At 39.6% G+C, this 14,965-nt stretch overlaps 1 pseudogene; it reads right to left on the reverse strand.

Annotated features, from left to right (window-relative positions):
- Positions 1-451: 451 nt before the first annotated feature.
- Positions 452-12,476, reverse strand: LOC113897699 (annotated as a pseudogene).
- Between the last annotated feature and the right edge of the window lie 2,489 nt (positions 12,477-14,965).

Below are 14,965 nucleotides of genomic sequence, written 5' to 3' on the forward strand. Positions count from 1 at the left end.
CTTTTCTTCAGGGGGAAAAGATAAAAATATACCAAAATCACTTCCAGTCTTTTGAATTTTGTGCATCAATGAGAACAGAACAGTAAAAAAAGATTAATATCTCAAATTATCCTGCCACAGTTACAATACCTTGAAATTTGGTAATCATATTAACTGACATCTGTTCAGTGCATAGAAGGTACCAGGCACAAGTGCTTTCTGTTTTGCTTGTTTTTTGTTTTTTGACTTTGGCTTTGGTTTATTGATATCAGAGCACCCTTTGAATGTAGTTAAAAAACAAAAACATACACAATGAGAATGAAATTGGATCCAGGCTGCTGCCACCTGATCCCAGGAGAATTCCTCCAATCAAGCTGATTTGTACAAAATGCAAGAGGAGAAAAATGAGGCAATCTGGTGCTGAGTCAAGGAGGAATCAACTGGCAGAAGAGCAGTTGAAGGAGTGGGCAGGTCACAACTCTTTCTTGTAAGTGTGAGTGCAAACTGCACCACCCTGGGTGGGTGTCAGGATGGGCATCCCATCACCTGTTTCCTGCACTAGTGTCTTCTCTTGTCCGTTCCACTTCTGCACATGAACAAGTTTGCCTCCGTCCAGCACGTCACAGTGGATTTGACCTTCCTGTCATCTGCTGTTGTCTCACCAAACTCCATTCCCAGCTTAAAGCAGATCTCTGTGTTCTTGAAGATGCTTTGTGTTTTTATGGTGATTGTGTCTCCATTCACTTCAGTGATGTGGTAGGTTGGTCATGGTGGCCACCTGCCTGGTAGCAAAATCCACACTGAGTGACTTCAGACAGTCATTGAAATTCTTGCCATCCAGTAACTTCCAGATGCCCATGAAGGTGTCCACCAGAGGGAGGCTGGGCAAGGCTGAGAAAGAGACAACAGAGTAGCATGCAAAGACTCTGGGATGGCCCAGGGACTGTTCTAAGGTTGTTTATTTTCTTACTTCATTTTTTCTTACAACAACACATGAAGCAGATACTTCCATTATACCCATTCTATACATGAGGACGCTGAGGTTTGAAAGGTTAGGTAACCTGTGCTAAATTACTGAGCTACTGACTGGTAGACTGAGAGTTAAACCTCAGGCAATTGATTCAAGCATTTCTGCTTACAAACATTGTGGTATTTGCCTTTCATATTAAACACAGCAACTAGAATCAGATAGTTTGCTGATTTGAAAAGAAGCAGTTTGCAGCTTTTGTTTGGCTTTTGTTTTTTTAAATGGAAGTATAGTTGGTTTACAATGTTGTGTTAATTTCTGGCATACAGCAAAGTCATTGACATATATGTAAATTATATAATATTAAATATTCTTTTTCAGATTTTTCCCATTTTAGGTTATTATAAGATATTGAATATAGTTCCTGTGCTATACAGTAGGACCTTGTTGTTAAGAAGTGTTTTTGAGTATAAATATGAAGCATTTTAGATGTGGCTCAAAAATTGAGAATTGACTCCTTCCTTGCTTGAGTTTGGACTGGACACTTAGAAGTGTTCTAATCACTCAGCTAGACAAATGTATTTCAACTTTATGTTTTAACCTTCCACTGGTAACTTTGTAAAACAAATCTTGCTTCACTATAGTATTTGCTACAAGGTTTGTAGAGAAAAAGTAGAGATTATCTATCTATATATATCTACATGCATATCTATCTGTCCATCTGTCACTATAAATTATTTCAGTGAAATTATTTTAGCCATTGGCAACCTAGTTCTTTCTCTATTACTGAAGTCATTATAAGCTAAGTAAAAATACTTGATGAAAATCACAGACTCTTGTTCTCAAAATTCTTTTCAGAATTGACCAAAACTACCACATTAAAACAAGCAAAACATTAAAGCAAAAAAAGACCAGGAGCTGACTGTGGCTCAGATCATGAACTCCTTTGCCAAATTCAGACTTAAATTGAAGAAAGTAGGGAAAACCACTAGACCATTCAGATATGATCTAAATCAAATCCCTTATGATTATACAGTGGAAGTGAGAAATAGATTTAGGGGACTAGATCTGATCAGCAGTATGCCTGATTAACTATGGATGGAGGTTTGTGACATTGTAAAGGAGACAGGGATCAAGACCATCCCCAAGAAAAAGAAATGTAAAAAAAGCAAATGGCTGTCTGAGGAGGCCTTACAAATAGCTGTGAAAAGAAGGGAAGTGAAAAGCAAAGGAGAAAAGGAAAGATATACCCATGTGAATGCAGAGTTCCAAAGAATAGCAAGGAGACATAAGAAAGCCTTCCTCAGCAATCAATGCAAAGAAATAGAGGAAAACGATAGAATCGGAAAGACTAGAGATCTCTTAAAGAAAAATAGAGATACCAAGGGAACATTTCATGCAAAGATGGGCTCGATAAAGGATAGAAATGGTATGGACCTAACAGAAGCAGAAGATATTAAGAAGAGGGGGCAAGAATACACAGAAGAACTGTACAAAAAAGATCTTCATGACCCAGAGAATCACAATGGTGTGATCACTCACCTAGAGCCAGACAAACTGGAATCTGAAGTCAAGTGGGCCTTAGGAAGCATCACTATGAACTAAGCTAGTAGAGGTGTTGGAATTCCAGTTGAGCTATTTCAAATCCTAAAAGATGATGCTGTGAAAGTGCAGCACTGAATATGCCAGCAAATTTGGAAAACTAAGCAATGGCCATAGGATTGGAAAAGGTCAGTTTTCATTCCAATCCCAAAGAAAGGCAATGCCAAAGAATGCTCAAACTACCACACAATTACACTCATCTCACACACTAGTAAAGTAATACTCAAAATTCTCCAAGCCAGGCTTCAGCAATATGTGAACTGTGAACTTCCAGATACTCAAGCTGGTTTTAGAAAAGGCAGAGGAACCACAGATCAAATTGCCAGGATTCATTGGATCATAGAAAAAGCAAGAGATTTCCAGAAAAACATCTATTTCTGCTTCATTGACTATGCCAAAGCCTTTGACTGTGTGGATCACAATAAACTGTGGAAAATTCTTCAAGAGATGGCAATACCAGACCACCTGACCTGCTTCTTGAGAAACCTGTATGCAAGTCAGGAAGCAACAGTTAGAACTGGACATGAAACAATAGACTGGATCCAAAGAGTGAAAGGAGTACTCCAAGGCTGTATATTGTTACCCTGCTTATTTAACTTATATGCAGAGTACATCATGAGAAACGCTGGGCTGGAAGAAGCACAAGCTACAGTCAAGATTGCCAGGAGAAATATCAATAACCTCATATATGCAGATGACACCTTGCTTATGGCAGAAAGTAAGGAAGAACTAAAGAGCCTCTTGATGAAAATGAAAGAGAGTGAAAAGGTTGGCTTAAAGCTCAACATCATGGCATCTGGTCCCATCAATTCATGGCAAATAGATGGGGAAACAGTGGAAACAGTGGCTGACTTTATTTTTCTGGGCTCCAAAATCACTGCAGATGGTGATTGCAGCCATGAAATTAAAAGGCGCTTACTCCATGGAAGGAAAGTCATGACCAACATAGACAGCATATTCAAAAGCAGACATTGCTTTGTCAACAAAGGTCTGTCTAGTCAAGGCTATGGTTTTTCCAGTGGTCATGTATGGATGTAAGAGTTGGACTATAAAGAAAGCTGAGCACTGAAGAATTAATGCTTTTGAACTGTGGTGTTGGAGAAGACTCTTGAGAGTCCCTTGGACTGCAAGGAGATCCAACCAGTCTATCCTAAAGGAGATCAGTCCTGGGTGTTCTTTGGAAGGACTGATGTTGAAGTTGAAACTCCAATACTTTGGCCACCTGATGTGAAGGGCTGACTCATTTGTAAGGACCCTGATGCTGGAAAAGATTGAGGGAAGGAGGAGAAGGGGATGACAGAGGATGAGATGGTTGGATGGCATCACTGACTCAATGGACATTAGTTTGGTTAAATTCTGGGAGTTGGTGATAGACAGGGAGGCCTGGTGTGCTGTGGTTCATGGGGTCACAGAGAGTTGCACAGGACTGAGCTACTGAACTGCACTGAACCACATTAAAAAAAAAAGTCAGAATCAGGAGTGACGTGTTATGTTCTTATTTGGCTTACAGTTTTGCAGTGGTTTCTTGGATAATTTCTGCTTCCCTTAAGGAAGGATAGATTATGAAGGAATAAAAGCACTAAAAGTTTTCTTAAGAACACATGTGTCAACATATACTATATGTAAATTGCCTGGCACAATGCTGGAACTCAATAAACATTAGTTAATTTCCATGCATTTCCTTAAAATGTGCTTCCCACTATGCTGTACACCAGAAATTAACACAATATAGCAAATCAACTATACTTCAATAAAAATAATTGAAAAAAAAGAAATAAAAGAGTTCTTGGGATTCAGAGAATTAAGACTTTGACTTTTCTGTTGGATCTTGTCATTTATATTCTTTCTTGCTTTTCCAGTCTTTGTCCAATAAGTGGTTTGCTGTCACCATGGTAGAGACTGTGTAAGGAGAAACTAATGTCTATAAAGTGATCTGTAGTACCTATTGAATTTTCTCCCATTATTTACCACTTCCACAGGTGATTGAAGGTTGTGAAGAATACACAGGGATTCTTCAAGGTTACTGGGATGTCATCCAGTCAGCTGCGAAGGTCTTTGTCTTTGTGTTTCTCTGACTTACTCTGGCTCTTTCTGTCACCTTATAGTTGGAAGCTTGTCTTAGTCTATCCATTAGCATAAAGGTGTGCAGAGTTAATGATGAGTAAACAATATACATTTTACGTGTTTTACAGGTAATTACCTTTCTTTTTCTTCTTAGGTAGAACAATCTGACTGTGCTTATAACTGTTATTTGAATACATTTTAAAAAATTGCTTTAGCCATTATTTCAAGCACTTGTAAAGTTGCCCCCTAAGAATCCAGCTAAAAGGTCTATGCATTTTGATTCATGGCAGTGCCTCTGGGCATTCTCCTGTTTGAGAAAAACATAAATACCTGCCAATGTGCAATGGGCAGTTTTGGAAAAGTAATGACCACTCTGTTCCAATCAGTCTTATGCAAGTCTACTGTTTAATTCTCTGATTGGAAACAATTGCATGCAGAAGACAGAGAAAATCCCTCTGGCATGAAAGGCTGCCTCCCAACACTGCCGCCCCATTCAGTAGATCACATTTGCACAAAAATAGTTTGACTTTCTCTGTATTATTCCTCCTTCTCTATAAGGGAAACAATACAGCACTGTGGTTCAGTCCTTACATGAAACTGGGCCAGATCATGCATTCTGTCTTTAAACTGTGTGTGTGTGTGTGGGTGGGTGGGTGCTAAGTTGGTTCAGTCATGTCCAACTCTTTGCAATCCCATGGACTGTTGCCCGCCATGCTCCTCTGTCCATGTGATTCTCCAGACAAGAATACTGTAGTGGGTTGCCATACCCTTCTCTAGGGAATCTTCCCAACCTAGGGATTGAAGCTGCAACTCTTATATCTCCTCTGTTGGCAGGCGGGTTCTTTACCACTAGTGCCATCTTGGAAGCCCCTTTTAATTGTGTGATACCAGTCACATTTCTTAAGTGTTTTGAGCTTCAGCTTCCTCATCTATTCAAGTCCTTAACTAAGTCATCTTACAAGTTAAATGACCAGCTCTATACACAGATGGACATACAGTAAACCATTGCATGGCCTAACTATTAAGACTCATTTTTCATTTTCATCTGCAAAATTGTTCTACAGTTGTCTCATGAGTGTTTTAAGTTCCACATTTGAATGTAAATCCCTATAGCTTCAAGTAGATGTTCAATATGGTCTATGTCCTTAGATGGGAAAGTTGATGAAAACAGGTAGGAAGGAAATTGTAGGTCTTGTGCTACAATTGTTTCTTCGCATAGTTGTGGTGGGTTATTTTGAGACACCCATATTCTCTTACCAGGTTGCTGCTACAGTTAAGGAAAAGTATTTGGAAGAATGGCTTTTGAGGTAGCAGTGCTGATCATAGTTATGGAATTTGATATTTTGTTTCTTGAGGCCAAGTTGTCTTTGGAGCCAGTTGGTTGAAACTAGAGCCCTGTTCTCATAAGATCCATACTCTGGTTAGTGATTGAACCACTGCTTTCTGAAAGCTGTCGCCTGCTGGGAGCCGGCATATTGCATATTGAGTGCATATTGCATATTGCATATTGAGTGCAGCACTTTCCACAGCATCATCTTTCAGGATCTGGAATAGCTCAACTGGAATTCTATCACTGCCGGGAGCCAGCATGAGGAACTCCGCCCATGGCAAAGGTCATGAGGAAGGAGGCTCGGCATATGCAGAGACGGGATCAAGCCTCAGGAGTTCCCCTGGAAATTCTCGAGCATCTACCCCCCAAACCAGAGTCTGCCTACTTTCTGCTTTGTGCTTTCACCTACACCTCTGACTTTATGGGGGGCTGTCCTCCACTACCTCTCTCTGAAAAAAGAGTTAGCTTATAGCTCCAGTTAATAATTCTTGGGTGTGATAGTGTTTCAACCTACAAACTCCTTTGGAAGTCCTCTAGCCTGCCTGAATAGGTTTTTCCGGCCACATGTGATTGTTCAGAGCCTCCCAACTGTGAGAGGCAGGAGATGTTCTAAACTGTCTAAACACAGATTCCTTTGAGTAGTTAAAAGATTGATTAGAAATTGTATTGGTTAAGGGTTTTTCACTTGTTGGGCCAATGTTTGCTGCTAAGTTTCCATATCCCTTACCTGCTGCTTCCCTGGCAGTGTATTGATTAATATGATTGGTGTAAGTAGTAGTTTTAATGTTTGTAACCTTGGACCCTTGAGTTAATTCTTTTTCTTGTTGTAGCCCACCACACCTTTGCCCTATAGGAATGCAACTTTAATGCTTTTGGAGGGTGGCGCCTGTCTAGTCACCTTTAGAGAAAAATAAGTTTTCTGAAGAAAGGGTCTTAAAATGTTAACAGGCCTCTGGGCCAGAAGATGATGCAAATCACCTAAACTTTTGCATACGATAAGTTTGCAGGAAGAAAGCCTGGCTTACTGCATGACTCTACCCCTTCCCCCATTATCCTCTATGCATAACTTAAGGTATAAAAACTTCTTTGGAAAGTAAAGTGTGGGCCTTGTTCATGGAAACTTGGTCTCCCCATGTCATTCTTTCTCTCACCTTCTGGCTGAATTATTCAGCCTTTTTTCTCCCCTGAATTTCCTCACTGAGCTATCCTTATTTCAGCCTCTTTTCTCCACTGAATTTCCTCACTGAGCTATCTTTATTCTATTACTCTTTATATCCTTAATTAACGTTTAATTAAGCAGTTGTTTCCTGATCCTCGCCGACGCCGTCCCCGCTTCGAATTCCCTGGATCCACCAGGGCTGGACCCCGGCAGTCGCCTTTGTTACAAGTTGAACTGCACGAAAAAAGAGCCAGAAAAGTCATTAGAGTTCATGAGTTCAGGGAGACCACAGAAGGGTTTTGACTGAGCTTTCTTCATTGTTCATGAATAGCTGCTGAGTTTTGAAGGCTTAGGATATTATGTGGTTTCTCAGACTGACTAAAGTTGGATGAATTATAATTTAAAATTAGCCAGAGGACAGGGTGACATTTTTTTCTTTTTTGATATTTTATTTTCAGTTTCAGTTTGTTTATTTCTAGATGAACTCCTTTAATCATATGGAAGGACTTGAATATTTTCTTTTTTTTTTTTTTTTAATATAAGGAGAATAGAGGGGTCCAAAACCAAGAATGGTAAAAATATTCTCATGTCTTATTGATACTGACCAAAAAGCCAAAAAAAAAAAAACCAAGCCCCAAATGACCAATAAAAACAAATATTTACTGAATTATGACTCCCTAAGATTAAAAGGCAGTTCTTGCTTGTTTTATTCATATATATAGTATATATGTATGCATGCATGTTTAGTTACTCAGTTGTGTCCAACTCTTTGTGACCCAATGAACTGTAGCCTGCCAGGCTCCTCTGTCCATGGAATTCTCCAGGCAAGAATACTGGAGTGGGAAACCATTTCCTTCTCCAGGGGATCTTCCTGACCCAGGGTTCCAACGTGGTTTCCTGAATTGCAGGCAGATTCTTTACATCTGAGCCACCAGGGAAGCTCATATAATATATATAACATATAACATATATATATATATATGTATGTATGTATGTGTGTATATATATATATATATATATATATATATAGTTGTTGTTATGAAGGTTCTCAGTCATGTCTGACTCTTTGCAAATCCATGGACTGTAGCCTGCCAGGCTCCTCCGTCCATGGGATTTTCCAGGCAAGAATACTGGAGTGGGTTGCCATTTCTTTCTCCAGAGGATCTTCCTGACCCAGGGATCAAACCTGGGTCTCCTGCTTTGTAGGCAGACACTTTTACCATCTGAGCCACCAGGGAAGTCATACACACACACACACACACACACACACACATATATATATGTACTTATATATAATATAATACACACATATTATATATATGACTTAAAGCAATGATTTGTACACAATGGGTGATCAGTAACTCATAGCTGTTGTTGTTACCTGTACTCTTACTGAATTCTCTCAGTATATCAGTTCAGTTCAGTTCCGTTCAGTCGCTCAGTTGTGTCTGACTCTTTGCATCCCCATGAATCGCAGCACGCCAGGCCTCCCTGTCCATCATCAACTCCCGGAGTTCACCCAGACTCACGTCCATCAAGTCAGTGATGCCATCCAGCCATCTCATCCTCTGTCGTCCCCTTCTCCTGCCCCCAATCCCTCCCAGCATCAGAGTCTTTTCCAATGAGTCAACTCTTCGCATGAGGTGGCCAAAATACTGGAGTTTCAGCTTTAGCATCATTCCTTCCAAAGAAATCCCAGGGCTGATCTCTCAGTATATACAGTGAGTTTAATTAAATGGAATATTATTTACTCCACTTAACAAATGTGAGCACTGAGAATGAGACAAGTTAAATAACTTGCATGCTCAAGAACTCTCACCGAGTAAACAGGCAGGATATATTGCAATGCAACCTCTATTATGGTTAAGTGCATGTTCTTACCTCCTACACTATACTTCCTCTCAGACCAGCATTTGAATTTGTGAAATTGTTCTAATCCAAGGTCTGATCCTCAGTTCTGTACACTCAAAAATATGATCTATCAGCACACCAAGAGTGGGTTTACTATCTAGGTTCACAGAGACCAGTGCATAATACAGAGAATTTATTTTTTAATTTGATGTGTGTAAGTTATTTTTTTCTATGGAAAGTTACAAAAGCCCAGACACAATACAAGCTGCCTTATGCCAAACAGAACAAACCAATATAAAAATCGCTGGCTTCTATAACTGGAAAGAACACTGCTGCCTTCAGAGACAGCTGGATTCAGATAGTAGATTAAGTAGTGTAGATATAACCTGTTGGCATTGTTTTCCTCTGCATTAGCTTTCTTCTCAGTCAAGTAAATATGGCAAAGTTGACTATGGAACTCCAGACTTACGTTCTCACCATTTAGCAACTATCATAAAGAACATGTTTCATTGCAAATATTTGCAAATAGTTCTAGTGGAAGCTTTGGGGCTGATTCTTATTGGTCTAGATTTTGTCTCTTACCATCACTCAACCAATCACAGAAACTTGGATTTGTCTAGGCCTGAGTCAAGATCCCCTGGAGAAGGAAATGGCAACCCACTCCAGTATTCTCCCCTGGGGAATCCCCATAGGCAGAGGAGCCTGGCAAGCTATAGTTCATGGGGTCACAAAGAGTCAGACACAACTGAGTTACTAACACACACACATACACACAAAGTCATGTTCCTAATTTTATGTCTGCAATGTTGAATCGTCCTTCCACAAGCATGGACTGAGGGAAATAAAAATGCTTTCATCAAAAGAAGTGTGATTGAATGCCAACTCGGCAAGAACAGGTTCCCATATAGTATGTCATACAATCTGAAATGCTTGGCATGAGTAGAGGATTTTTCCAGGTGAGAAGTTGTTCATGGAAAGCTAAATTGCAAAAAGAGGTTGTTCAGTGAGTATGGACCTGAACACAGATCCATAGTTGGTTTGAGGTTAAATTGTGTTGAGCTGTGATAGCTGAAAAGTCTCCATAATGAAGTCATGCTTGGAATAGATTTCAGGAAGGTGGAGTCTGTGGACCAGGGAAGAAATCCTCCTTGACTGCCATTAGTTGTGGGACTACTAGAGGTCTTTCACCTCTTTGTTCCACCAATTTCTGTACTCCACGCTGACTGTGTTAGTTAGTGTTCTCCAGAGAAACAAAACCAAGAGGTGTATATTTAAATTGGTAAATATAAAGAGAATTATTATAAAGAATTGACTCATGAGATTATGGAGGTTAAAAAGTCTCAAGCAGTGGCCACAGGACTGGAAAAGGTCAGTTTTCATTCCAATCCCAAAGAAAGGCAATGCCGAAGAATGCTCAACTGCTGCTGCTGCTGCTAAGTCGCTTTCAGTCGTGTCCGACTCTGTGCAACCCCATAGACGGCAGCCCACCAGGCTTCCCTGTCCCTGGGATTCTCCAGGCAAGAACACTGGAGTGGGTTGCCGTTTCCTTCTCCAGTGCACGAAAGTGAAAAGTGAAAGTGAAGTCTCTCAGTCGTGTCCGACCCTCAGCGACCCCATGGACTGCAGCCTTCCAGGCTCCTCCATCCATGGGATTTTCCAGGCAAGAGTACTGGAGTGGGGTGCCATTGCCTTCTCCGAAGAATGCTCAAACTACTGCACAATTGCACTCATCTCACACGCTAGTAAAGTAATGCTCAAAATTTTCCAAGCCAGGCTTCAGCAATATGTGAACTGTGAACTTCCAGATGTTTAAGCTGGTTTTAGAAAAGGCAGAGGAACCAGAGATCAAATTGACAACATCCACTGGATCATCGAGAAAGCAAGAGAGTTCCAGAAAAATATCTATTTCTGCTTTATTGATTATGCCAAAGCATTTTACTGTGTGGATCACAATAAACTGTGGAAAATTCTTCAACTTATATGCAGAGTACATCACGAGAAATGATGGGCTGGAAGAAGCACAAGCTGGAATCAAGATTGCTGTGAGAAGTGTCAATAACCTCAGATATGCAGATGACACCACCCTTATGGCAGAAGCCTCTTGATGAAAATGAAAGAGAGTGAAAAGGTTGACTTAAAGCTCAACATTCAGAAAATGAAGATCATGGCATCTGGTTCCATCACTTCATGGCAAATAGATAGGGAAACAGTGGAAACAATGGCTGACTTTATTTTTCTGGGCTCCAAAATCACTGCAGATGATGATTGCAGCTATGACATTAAAAGGCACTTACTCCTTGGAAGGAAAGTTATGACCAACATAGACAGCATATTAAAAAGCAGAGACATTGCTTTGTCAACAAAGGTCTGTCTAGTCAAGGCTATGGTTTTTCCAGTACTCATGTATGGATGTGAGAGTTGGACTATAAAGAAAGCTGAGTGCTGAAGAATTGATGCTTTTGAACTGTGGTGTTGGAGAAGACTCTTGAGAGTCCCTTGGACTGCAAGGAGATCCAACCAATCCATCCTAAAGGAGATCAGTCCTGGGTGTTCATTGGAAGGACTGATGTTGAAGCTGAAACTCCAATACTTTGGCCACCTGATGCAAAGAGCTGACTCATTTGAAAAGACCCCGAAGCTGGGAGGGATTAGGGGCAGGAGGAGAAGGGGACGATAGAGGATGAGATGATTGGATGGTATCTCCGACTCAATAGACATGAGTTTGAGTAAACTCCGGGAGTTGTTGATGGACAGGGAAGCCTGGCTTGCTGTGGTTCATGGGGTCACAAAGAGTTGGACATGTCTGAGTGACTGAACCGAACTGAACTGACACAGTCTCAAGATATGCAGGGTGAGTTGGCAAGGTAAGGACCTAGGGGAACCAATGATTTTGTTCCAATATGAGTCCTGACAGGTAGGAGAACCTATGGTGTAGTTCCCTTTGGAAGGCTGGCAGGTTCAAGACCCAAGATGAGCCAAAGATTCAGTTCAAATCCAAAGACAGGGAAAAGCGAATGTCCCAGTTTGAAAGCAGTCAAGTAGGAGAAGTTTCCCTTTCTTGGCAGAGTGTCAGCCTTTTTGTTGTATCCAAACTTTTAACTAATTGGTTGAGGCCGACTGATATTAAGGAAGGCAATCTGCTTTACTCAGTCTACCAATTTAAATATTAATTTTATCTAAAGACATTCTCAGAGAAACACCAAGAATAACATTTGACCAAATGTCTGGATATCTCATGGCTCAGTCATGTTAACATGTAAAATTAACCATCAGGCTAATCATTCTCCTTTTCTGCAAAGACACAGTAAAGAACAGGTTTCCATTTTACTAAATGTTGGTGATTGCTCACATCTCTTTCTAAGATTAGAAACAAGGCAACTTGTTTAAAATTTTGAATCTGTCTGCTCTTTAATAAAAATTTTACAAGTGAGCTCTTGGTTTACTTCCTCACGTGGCTCTCTGGCCTTTCTAATATTTAATTCATAGAATGCATTACCTGTTTCCAAGTTTTCAGAAGTCCTCATGGTAAAAACCATATTTAGTTTGTGCTAAATGAGATGATACATGCTGGGTAAACAGAGGCGTCATGTACAGTGAAGAGCTTCAAATCCAGTTAGTAGCCAAAATGGCTGCAAGTGGAATTATTGGTAAACGTGATTAAGTAAAATCTAACAAAATGGTTAAAATTTCATAAAAATAACAGGTGAGACCTATATATAGAAAACTATAAAACTCTGGTGAAAGAAATCAAAGAGGACACTAATAGATGGAGAAATATACCATGTTCATGGATTGGAAGAATCAATATAGTGAAAATGAGTATACTACCCAAAGCAATTTATAGATTCAACGCAATCCCTATCAAGCTACCAACAGTATTCTTCACAGAGCTAGAACAAATAATTTCACAATTTGTATGGAAATACAAAAAACCTCGAATAGCCAAAGCGATCTTGAGAAAGAAGAATGGAACTGGAGGAATCAACCTACCTGACTTCAGGCTCTACTACAAAGCCACAGTTATCAAGACAGTATGGTACTGGCACAAAGACAGAAATATTGATCAATGGAATAAAATAGAAAGCCCAGAGATAAATCCACGCACATATGGACACCTTATCTTCGACAAAGGAGGCAAGAATATACAATGGATTAAAGACAATCTCTTTAACAAGTGGTGCTGGGAAATCTGGTCAACCACTTGTAAAAGAATGAAACTGGACCACTTTCTAACACCATACACAAAAATAAACTCAAAATGGATTAAAGATCTAAACGTAAGACCAGAAACTATAAAACTCCTAGAGGAGAACATAGGCAAAACACTCTCCGACATACATCACAGCAGGATCCTCTATGACCCACCTCCCAGAATATTGGAAATAAAAGCAAAAATAAACAAATGGGACCTAATTAAACTTAAAAGCTTCTGCACATCAAAGGAAACTATTAGCAAGGTGAAAAGACAGCCTTCAGAATGGGAGAAAATAATAGCAAATGAAGCAACTGACAAACAACTAATCTCAAAAATATACAAGCAACTCCTACAGCTCAACTCCAGAAAAATAAACGACCCAATCAAAAAATGGGCCAAAGAACTAAATAGACATTTCTCCAAAAAAGACATACAGATGGCTAACAAACACATGAAAAGATGCTCAACATCACTCATTATCAGAGAAATGCAAATCAAAACCACTATGAGGTACCATTTCACACCAGTCAGAATGGCTGCGATCCAAAAGTCTACAAATAATAAATGCTGGAGAGGATGTGGAGAAAAGGGAACCCTCTTACACTGTTGGTGGGAATGCAAACTAGTACAGCCACTATGGAGAACAGTGTGGAGATTCCTTAAAAAACTGGAAATAGAACTGCCTTATGATCCAGCAATCCCACTGCTGGGCATACACACTGAGAAAACCAGAAGGGAAAGAGACACGTGTACCCCAATGTTCATCGCAGCACTGTTTATAATAGCCAAGACATGGAAGCAACCTAGATGTCCATCAGCAGATGAATGGATAAGAAAGCAGTGGTACATATACACAATGGAGTATTACTCAGCCATTAAAAAGAATACATTTGAATCAGTTCTAATGAGGTGGATGAAACTGGAGCCTATTATACAGAGTGAAGTAAGCCAGAAGGAAAAACATAAATACAGTATACTAACGCATATATATGGAATTTAGAAAGATGGTAACAATAACCCGGTGTACGAGACAGCAAAAGAGACACTGATGTATAGAACGGTCTTATGGATTCTGTGGGAGAGGGAGAGGGTGGGAAGATTTGGGAGAATGGCAATGAAACATGTAAAGTATCATGTGGGAAACGAGTTGCCAGTCCAGGTTCGATGCATGATGCTGGATGCTTGGGGCTGGTGCACTGGGACGGCCCAGAGGGATGGTATGGGGAGGGAGGAGGGAGGAGGGTTCGGGATGGGGAACACATGTATACCTGTGGCGGATTCATTTTGATATTTGGCAAAACTAATACAATTATGCAAAGTTTAAAAATAAAATAAAATTGGAGGAAAAAAAAATAAATAAATAAATAACAACAACAAAAAAAAATAACAGGTGACTTACTAATGATATTAATACATATGGTCTTTTTTTCATGTCACTAGTGTGTTACATTGAAAAATGTTTGGAAAGACATAACTTTCATTAATTTGGATTTGAAACATTCCTATGTTATATTCTTTAGACATATAAAGACAAAAATTTTTGTTTACTTTTATCAAAAGCATAATAATTTCTTGGATAATACATACTTATATATAATACATAATAATTACATAATAAAAGCAAAATAATATTTACTTTCTTGGAGGAGGGAAGGAGAAGTTATGGGTTTGAGAAGTCCAATTTGGATAGGGTTCAGAGATGTTTGCTTTATTTTTATAGTTATTTTTGTAGTTCACAGCTTATATGTCACATATATTTTTATACTAAAATTATGTGGTATAAAAATGTATTTATTTTTAATTGGAGAGGGTAAGTGC

Source organism: Bos indicus x Bos taurus, chromosome 1 (assembly GCF_003369695.1).
Source record: "Bos indicus x Bos taurus breed Angus x Brahman F1 hybrid chromosome 1, Bos_hybrid_MaternalHap_v2.0, whole genome shotgun sequence".
Lineage (NCBI taxonomy): Eukaryota > Metazoa > Chordata > Mammalia > Artiodactyla > Bovidae > Bos > Bos indicus x Bos taurus.